We start from the raw sequence: 10,987 nt of genomic DNA on the forward strand, positions 1-10,987 counted from the left end.
CTGTTTGTATTTTCTATCCGAACTGTTTGAATTTATCCGAGTGTTGATCAAGGCAATTGTGAAAAATCGCCTTGTGGGTTCATTTGCGTCCGTTTTAACTTAAAGATGGTAACTTCCTATTATTTCATTTAAGCGGATATTTTTTAATACGAATCTTATTCTCCTTCGATGGGGTTATCTTATTCTTACATTTTATTTCGCGTGAACCCAAGGGGCGAGGTTGAAATTCAGTGAATCCGCAATAATCTTCATTGTGCGGAACTTAATTTTTGGGGATTTACGGTGAGCTTCATTCCCATAATCACGTTTCGTCAGATCCCCCTTTTTTTACAACTTTAATTTTTTTATTTTTCTTCTATCTTTCTTTGGCTCTTTTTCCACCTCGGAAGTTGGCGTGCCTCGGATAAAACTCCTTCGTGTTGTTCGCTCCAATTCCACCTCCGTATATTGATCGGTCCTCCCAATCTCTCGTTGTGGACTGGAGCGCAGTGGACCGCCTCTTCCCCATTTCCGAACTTCCGACTTCCCTGCCCCTTTTTCTCTCTCTCCACGTACCCACTGAACATCCCTTTTCCTTTCTCCATGTGAGTTTCCAACTTCAAACCTTCGTAGAAATGTGAATACATCTCATGGCCCCCTCAGGTTTTCATATAAGTACAATATGACGTCAGTTGTTATTGTTTATGTGATTGAATTGATGATGGATGTTCTCAAAGTTTTATGTTTGATTTGCAACTCATATAACATTACAAATTGTTACTAAAGATGTTAAGTGCGTTTAACCCTTTAACAGCGGAGTTCGCTGCTTCTGCGGTGCGGAGCCAACACCGCAGAAGCAGCGAACTCCTCTGACCTCAGCGACCAGAAGAAAGCCTTCCTGCCATACATTAAGGGGACGACTGACAGAATAGGAAATATCCTACGCAAATTCCAGATAAGGACAATATTCTCGCCTCACGTACAGATAAAGCATCTACTGAAAACCGTCAAGGATAGAACTCCACTACAAGTCGAAGGGGTATACCGAATTCCTTGCCAGACCTGTGGGAAGAACTACATCGGCGAAACAGGCAGATCGGTTAAAACACGTCTAGAGGAGCACGAGAGAGCAATTCGACTGGGGCAGTCAACGAAGTCCGCAGTAGCCGAACACGCAGCGCTGGGCCACACAATCGACCTTAAGGAAGCAAAAATTGTTGCGAGAGTGAAAGGCTTTAAACAGAGACTCGTAAGAGAAGCAATAGAAATATCTAAAGAGGAGAAAAACAACTTTAACAGAGACACTGGCCTTAAAATTAGCCGTACTTGGCAACCCGTAATCGGCAAAAATAATCGACAACCTACTCCTCCAACCTCTCACTCCCCTCCCCCCACCACCTGACACGTATACCTATATATACCAATTTTAAATCCCACCTCTTCAGATTCCCTTGAGAAAGCGACCAGCATCGGTCGGGAAACGTTGGGGCCACCCAAAATCTGACGCGGTGACATAGCCCAAAAGTTTTAATTCAACATGACGAGCACCCGCGAAAGTTTTAACGAAGAATTTTTTTTTTTTCTGTCCAAAGAACTTAACAGTATAAAACTCAGATTTGAAAACAGTTATTGAATAAAAAAAACACGTTATCAATGCGTTTATTAACAAAATTAGTCCTATATTGCTGGTAGAGTCTTTGAATGATATAAATTGGATTTTCAATTGCCAAGTATGATAGAATTTCATTGAAGGCCAAGACCTGTACAGTGTACACTTAGCATATTCTGGGCGCGCGCAGGAAGAATATTCTGCATAAGAACATCGGCGTTTATGAAACGGGACAAATTGGCTATCACTACCATCATACCTTATGTCATCAGACTTTCTATGATTGGTTGCACTTGATCGTGAATGTTAAATACGACCGCCAGGTCTGGGAAAGGTACATCTTCGTTACAAAAGTGCTCTTGCAATTACTTGTGCAATCTCTCGCCTTAAGGCTTACTGCGGTATATTTGAACCATAACTTTCCGTACAGATCCAGGCATTTACAATGACAGCATCAAGGAGATAGCTTCATGTGGAACATCACCATTTTTTCCTCTGATAACATTCCTGTACCTGTTGATATTTTGATCCGTGAGATCAGTTCCGCCCATCTAAATATTGTAGCTAGAGACCACTGCTGGCTGCCTAACTTGTACCATTTTTGAGGTAACACATGGGAATCTCGTGACCTTTGTGAGTGGGTGTACACATTGGCAAGGTGACTTGACAGTCACTACCGAATAGTCATTCTATCTAACAACAACAATATTCCCTTTTTTCTCCCGTGCGAAAGCATGGGAGCAGCGGGGCGGTTCAATGGTTGCTTGTTAACTTTCGTCTTGATTGTCTCCTTGCGACTTTCATTCAGGGATTGGACTGAGTTGGAAAAGTTGATAACGAGTTCAATGTGGTCGATGTGATCAAGGTTCAGTCTCCTTTTTATTGTTTTAAAATTTTATACGCAATACAAAGCGCGTCACCATGAGCTTCATCATTGTATTTATCAAACATCCTTTACCCTTCCACCATGCCCCTGATTGTTGGGCCGTATGTATACCAGTGGTAAAAAATAGCCCTATCATTCTTCATACTAGGTAGTTGAGCAAAGTATAACGCAAGCACCATGAATAAAAGTGTTGAATAGTATAAAATGCATTTTTTGTACTAAAAATTAATGGAAATATTACCAAAAAAAATACAGCAAAAAATACTGAAGTCGTTTTAATCGAATTACATAAGAAAAATGAAAGATTGACAACAACTTAGTGTTTTACATCGAAATTATTTGATAACAGACCCAATAACGACGTTTGTAGCGAAGGACACCCGCCAAAAAAGACACCCCCGGCTACCGGCTAGCGTGCCCATATGGGATCACTCAAAAATATATTCAAATTCCTTCTCTCATACGAAAGATATCACAATTCAGGCAAAAGAAACCGAAGTTGACAACATTCATTATGAGGATAAGATTAAATACTTAGCCGAGTATAAAAAATAAAAGGGAAAAAAATCGCATTTACTGAAGACACTTCGCCATTTTTCCTCTTTTGCCGCCTCGAACAGAGTGAGTTAGAATACATATCATGCCACAGTCAACTGCAGGTACAAATGCTGGCCGTAAGCACACGAACCGAGTAAAGTGATACATTGTAATCATTCTTGGCGAAAACAGCATGCTCTATAATGTTTGGGTCGGAATTTATGCGAAATTCTTTAGACCACTGCAGCTGTGCCCATATGGGCACGCTAGCCGTTCAAGGGTTAATATAGCTTGATGTATTGTCAAATAAGAAACATGTGTTTTGTCTTTGTGCACAAGCTGACAAAAATGAAACAGTCTTTATTTGTATACATATATATGTTGGGAAAACTTCAGTTTTTTTATAGAAACACCAGCAATTGCTTGTAATTATTTACGGAAGACAGTCTCGATATGGATGCTCATTATTATAAGAAAGCCCTACTGCCTTAATGATGAAATCCCTACTCAAAAAGATGCAGTTACTACATTGCCTACAGGATCGATAGAACCTATTTAAAATTTCACTTGTAATTTACTTTTGATTCCATAAACTTCTAAATTCTGTCCTAGAAGCCTAAGAACCACTCCTTTGCGTCCTGCGTTTTCGGCTCCTATGTCCACAGTAAATATTTAATTTTTATACTCACACTCTCAACAACATCCATCCTATTTTTAAAGGCACATTTGTTAATTGAAGGCATGAAGTGTCATTTATAGAATCTTCTTTGCACTAAAAATGAATCGTTGTGCTTCAGTCTCGCTAAAACTGGAGGGCGACTGCACCGATTTGGCTAATTTTGGTTTAAAAATATTCGTGTAAGTTCAGGTAAAGTTTAAATGGTGAGAATATTATTCCACAGGGCCCATGAGGTCATATAGTTGAAACATATTCCATTGGAAAGAAAAATTAATACACATTATTGTTTTTGCAATAAATTTTACGTTTCTCCCTTGACGGCCGTTGACATATGTATATACGTATGTTCTAACGGATATATAGAAAACCCTCAATAACTTTCAGTATTAAAGTTGCCATGGAAAAAGCAATAGTGGGTTGTTGTTGATTTTCACGGAAAATGGAGAACACGGAAGAATTTTTTGTAAGTCAAAGATTTGGGGAAAAATAAAGGAAGGGGGATAATAAACTGTGAGTAGTGGTCGGAAAATTGATTTTCTCGCTGCATTACGGTAAATTGGCGACCGAGACACGACAGCGCAAAAATTCAGTTGTTCCAGTAATATCTCAAAATATTTCCATCCGAAAACTTAAGTAATATTTGCAAATTATCAATCACCACTCATTAAAACCCTTTTTGAGAACCGATTTCTTCCAGCTAACCTCTGAAATGATTAAATGTAAAAAAAGCACACCAGTTAGGGCACTTTCAATGAATTTTTCAATGTAGATACAATAATATCACAAACTATATCCCATCCCAACACAAAAGGATCACATGCAATTTATCAACCACAACTCGTAATAACTCTATTTGAGAACCAATTGCGTCCAATGAACTTCTAAAATGTTTGATTGTATAAAACACACCACGCATTGAAGTTTAAATGAATTTTTCGCAGTATTTACGATAATATCACAAAATATTTCCCTCGACTTACGTCCCCAAAGCTAATACTAAGTTCGTTCGCCTCGTCCATTTAAATTCAACAAATATTCAAGGCCTTTAAGATCGTTGATATAAATTTTAATAATAATTCCCAAGGTTTCCAAATCTCGCATTTTTGGCAATAAAGTACTATTTCAGCCACGGAAGAGTGTAGCGAAAGAAGATTTTCTGCAGACAGAATGGCTGTAGCATGGAGACGACAAAACCTGCTGCTTGGACATGTAGAACATTTGGTTTTTCTGCAAGACAATTTGAATAGATCAAATATTTCAAGATTCAATTAGGTACATAATCTTCATAACAATAGGATGGTTTCCTAATATTTTTTATTGGTTAAATCGAAAGTTTATTACTGCTGGAGTACGTATTTCACGCTTTGAGGTTTTTAAATGACGATTTTACGCAATTTAATGAAAAGAGAAAAATTTCAAGCGCGCGAAAACGCGACGACTAAGTATGAATGCTGGGAGAAGCCCGTGTGACCTCATTCTGGTTCCGGCTGCCGCCGCGTGAGGCCACCTTGATGCGAGGCTGTGAGAGCCGCTATGATGGAGGCTGCTAGTAGGTAGCAGAGTACCCTGCTAGCAAGTAGCGCTTGGCTTAAAATCAAACGAAGGAAATTTTCCGACCTTAGATAACTTTAAATGGTGATTATTAAGAGATGTTTAACTGAGCTCTGTGCCTCATACATGCATTGGTAATCTCAGATGATGTAAAACTCCTATCTACTCGTTGAAGTTATTTCGGGTTTCCCGCCGGGTGAGGTTCTCCATCTCTGCCGACGTTTCGATGGCCGTGTCGTCCATCGTTATCAGGGCTTGATACCTTATCCAATGAGATTAAAATTGATCATTAACATTCGTCTAAACTGGGATATCTAAAACAAAATAATTTGTGTATTATGAATACACAAATAGTGGGTAACGAATCGCAATCAATGCATTACGTTTTCTTTGATAAAGGAAACTACCCTATTGTGAAAATACCTTTACTCAGGGTTCTTCCTAGCGGTTTGGTAGTAATTAAATTGACGGTATATCACTAGAGGTTAATTCATTTCAATAGCGCTTATGAAACTTTTTAAGGCACGTGAATTTTCATTCATCTCCTAATACTGACACAATTACCATCAACATTCCTCATTATATTATCCTTTTTAGATCAAGCTAAGCCTTTACATCAAGCATTCGGAATAGGAAATTCACAAGGGGATTGGAAAATTTTGAATGTGTTGAAGTATGCATTGATGTATTGCCTAATTCAGGAATTACCATACTCGACTCGACTTGATACTCGCGAGTAGTTTTCAACTCGACTGTATATTCGACTAGAGATCAAAAAGTACTACTCGCACATCCCAATTATAATATAGACGAAGTTTACTGTACTCCTGCAGCAAAGGCCTTAAATAAATTTCTCCTGTGAGGGTAGGAGCATGCCTTTTAGGATAACGTTGACAGAGAGTGAGCGGCTGTTTACTCCGCTAATGGAGGCACCCGACCCATCTGCACCCGCACGCCCCCGCCCATCACCCACCTTCCACTCACGCGCACTCCACAACCTCACTCGTGGAAGCTCTGTCGTCACCTGCCGACAATTATTTAAGTCAACCAGGGTTGCTCCGGCAACAGACATCTACCTCTACATGATGATAGCATGTGTGCCACCCCGGGGGTGTTTGGCAGGAGTTGATCAATACCCACATGCACACCACGAGGTCCTAATAATGCTACGCATACTATCAAATTATGCCTCCACATTCATTCAAAGGCAAAACTTACTAACTACTCATGAATCCAATCTGCCTATGAATCTAAAACATGTAAAAAATGATCTAACTAATGCCAGGAAAATTTAGAATCATGCAATAAGGAATACATAAGTTAGTAATTCAAATAATGTCAATACTCATTTTCTCATCTGTACCGAATACATGATGAGTGTGATTGAATCGCTTGTTACAGGAGAGACTTATGGTTGAGAATAAGAATGCAACTATTTAGGAGATATGCTAGCTCATAGAAACTCTCCGCAAGTTTTAAGTGAGGCGAAGAGTTTTGCGATACGCCAGGGTTGACTGTAAAAGAGCCTTTTATTTCGGGATTAAACTTTCCCTAAGAGAAAAAGTCTGTTTTTAGATATTAAAGTCTCAAATCTGATTTTATTTAAAAATAGGATGATATTATCTACTGCCGCACATATACTCGTATTTTAATAATAAACAAGGTTTCTAATAAGTTGCAGGGTCGGCGGACGCTGTTACGCCCAATATTTCCGCAATATTTCAAGAGATCTCTAATTTTATCCTCAATGCATGCCAAATACGACTGGAAATATAGAAAAAATAGGTCTTTCCGTTATCATGAGACCATGCCCTGCCATATTCATTACAATCGTACCCTAAAATAGCTGAGGCTAAACTTAAGATTTGGACGCGGAGCCATGAATGTATTCTAGTTTCTCAAATCTTTGAGGCAATACTGCAAATTATGCAAACGCTAATGGAGTCTTTTGAAGGTATTGCTTCATGGTCAACTTCGCGTTCAGGTGATACTTTCATTGGAATGAGGTGAAGGCGGTGCCTTCCATTCTCCTTGAAGTCGTTTTTTGCTGCTGCCTTTCCTTTCTTTTTAAAGTCGTTATCTAAAATACAGACTAAAGGTTTTCGAAAACATTGTTCTCTGTTTATTTTTGGAATACAATTTTTATGAATGCCTGTCTAAGAAATAATGGCATGATATTTCTACAGAGCGTCCTTGGTAATTTTGTAGAAGTATACAGAACTGTAATAAATTCAGTAAATATCTACTGAACTGAAAGGAATTGAGTTTAAATTCCATAAAAAAGTATTTCAATTTATCTATTTAGCACCAAAAACAGCAAAGAGTTAACATTGGGTTATAAGTAATATAATATTAAGGTTCAATACTTACAAAATTACTGTACAGAAATTCTTCCCAGTATTACAGGGTATTTGTGGAAATGTTTCAATGTAAATTTCTACAGAATTTTCTGGAAGGCAACACTAGCTGCGGGCAAATAATACTTCCCTCAAAGAATTGAACACAGTCAATGGATCGTTGGTTAGCTCTAGATCATGTTGGAATTCGTGGATGGTCATCGGTGAAACTTCCTTCATATCTCCTTGCAATGCTTTTCGTCCTATGTTTGGATGAGATGCTGCCACCCACCCAAACAGCCAATGGGGAAGCAGTTTCCTTGTTCACCCTCGTGCGCTACAGCCCGCATAGTGGATGGCGAGTGAATTATGGACTTCAACTCGAAAGTAGTTCCCCCGAGGCCCGCCAGGGGCGCCATGAATAATATACGGGTGGTCTTGGGAGAGAAAGGGTTTCATGCGGACGATAGGGTTTTCAGGGTATGTGGTAAGAGTAGCACATACATGTAAGATACCTATAAATACCGTGGACAGATGGGGTTGAAGGCGCCGAAATGGCTTTGAAAGCGACCGATGCGACCTTGTTACAGGGCTCTTGGCGGAAGTTTAACCGGGACATTTATGGCGGCTGCTACTGGACAGAATTTATAAAGTTATTCTTTTACACAGTGGGGCCTCAGAGTATGAATGCATGAGAATATTTTAACCATGATGTCAATGAAGTTTAAAGTACTCATGGAAATAACCGCAGACTAAGTATCGGGGGACCTTCGTTACGCATCAACTGATGATCTAAAAGTGCGACAATTTCGCAAAAAAAGCAAATCATTTTCCATGACATGGTTTGAAACCCGCATCTCCTATATTCACAACAGGTGTTCTCTTGCTGCGATTTCCAATGGATTTTATTAATCTGCGGGTATGAACACCTGACGCGACTCTGAGAGACCCTAGTTCGAATCCTGTCAAGAAAAATGAACTTGCGTCTTCCACGCGCATGCAGTTTCAAGTTATGACTTCATCCTCATTGATCCCAGTCATTCCTTCCAACGGAATAAAGCGTGCATCCTGTTTTACTGTCGTTAACAATTATTCAAAATGCTGCATTGCCTTCATTCGCTAATTTATGTTTGTAAACTCAGTATGTTTTCTTTTTTGTAGTATTTTGCGTATCAATTTAATTTTTAAATGTTTTAGGTCCTCATTTTTCGTAAAAGACGTGGACTCTCTCCAAAGTCGTATTTTTATTTTGTAAGTATTTTCGTACATACAAGGAACCGCAGACAGTGCAGACCAGCAGTGGGGAATAGTGTCAGAGTCTATCTTCAATTACGCAGGTAAAATTGTTGGCAGACATCGGCAAATGTCGGAAGTCGGAAAGGCAGTTATGCAGTAAAATAGCCGGAAGGTGTAGATTTATGTTGCAAACTCAAATTTTAAAATGTTTACTGTGGCCATAATTTTATTATCGATCGGACCTCAAGGAAGAGAATATCCCTCGTATTTTGTCGTTTCTCTCAGACCTGAAAATAGAGTGAAGTTCTTACAAAATGTGTTTGCTAGATACTTAGATTGCCTAGTCTCCGCGAATATTATCTTTCATGTAACGCTCACACAATCTAGTTTTAGCATGAAGTCTATGTCTATGGCAGCTCTCACTGCTGAGCTAACAGCTCAGTAACTTCAAAGAGAATGTATTTTAGACGGCCTTATGATGGTGATTATTCATCGAAACTCGGGTCGCTTAATTTAAAAAAGAACAGGTAAAAGCAGTAGATAAGCAGTAGAAACCTTAAAAAAAGGAATAAAACAAACCGTGAAGAGCATTTTTCCACGTCATATAATCCCATTCATAACTTTCGCTGCTTTTTCACAGTGCTATCGGAATTGGTTATCTCCCATCGATTATACTCTCGTCTGATATGTGTTCCGTCTCAAACTCCACTGTACCCACGTTATCATGCTACAGCCAGTATTTTCTCTCGCATACTTATCCATTTCGTTTGTCACTTGTTCCAAAACAATTCGTTCCTTTTCTTATGTGGATAGTCGTCCTAGAAACGCTAAAATACTCGTGGAAACTCAATCGGGAAACGAATCGCTCCCCCGAGGCAAGAAAACACTCGAAGGGTTTCTCTCTTCCTTGTACCTTATCATGTACCCCTATTCCCGAGATGCGTGGAATGCTGAAGAGGGTTCTCGTTTGCATAATGCACCCTCGCGGTTCGAATGCCAAAGGAAACAGCTTGTGTTTCAAGTGACGCGGAATATTTGAGTGAGGAAAGGCGTGCTTAAACGCGTGTCGGTGCTCAAATTGAATTTCCGAAGGGCGTGGTCGAGGAGGGCGTGGATTGATGAGTAATGACTTGTGGTGTAAACGAGAGCTGCATCGATGGCTCTGAATGAATGATGGAATCGCCAGTGTAATATCGTCATCGTGTTGTAGTGTAATCGTAAACACATTTTGCAGTGAAAGCGGAATCCGTGTCGTCTTGCAATATTGAACAGGATTTGTACGCTAAGGCTTAAAATTCAACATACCATCCGGATCCCGTCAAATGTGACTTCAATTATTACAATTTATTTTCTGTGATGCAAATAATTATAGGATGGAGTTTAAAAAATTATAACGGAAGAACAGTAAAATTTTAAGTGTCCTTGTTTCGATTGTATAATCTTACAATAGCCGTTGGTATGAAATTAGATCTCGCTTGTTTTCACTGATCTTTCAAGGCCATCAAAGAAAGTCTGTAGATATATCTACATATCCTGTGAATTCAAGTTTTAGCTAGTTCATTCCAAGTGTGTTCAAAGCAAAAGTGAAGATTTATTTTTTCTTCGGCTTTGCCAGTAGGCCATCAAATTTTGTACATTTGCTGATCCATGCAAATCATCATTTAAGAAAAGCAATTAGCGGTATTCCAATGCACTTCAGGAGAACACTAAAGGAAATCTAATTGAGGAAACTGGAAAAATTTGAGCGTGCCAGCGTGGAAATATACTACGATAAGTCTATTTTTTTATTTTTACCATAGATACTGCATTTAAACTTGCAATTTCGAATTATTTCTTATAGATAAAGCCCAGGGTCATGTAGTTGGATGGATTTTCAAGTTCTATAAGATTCTCGTCTTCAATTGATACCTTGAATGTTTCCAATCACTTCTCTTTAATTACTTGAAATTTACTTAATAAGGCTTCAGCACATTAATAAATACTGTAAAGATCAGCTTTGGTGGAAAGAAACTCTAAGAAAAACCTGAATAAGGTGTCCGCCACGTCATTGTGAAATGCATTAAACCTCTGTTCGCTAGAATTCTTGCATAAATTGCGAATGTCAATCAGTGTGCGTAATTTGAGTATACTCGGAGAGAATCTGATTGGTAAGTTCCTTTGATATTGAAGTACAC

Source organism: Ischnura elegans, chromosome 6 (assembly GCF_921293095.1).
Source record: "Ischnura elegans chromosome 6, ioIscEleg1.1, whole genome shotgun sequence".
Taxonomy (NCBI): Eukaryota; Metazoa; Arthropoda; class Insecta; order Odonata; family Coenagrionidae; genus Ischnura; species Ischnura elegans.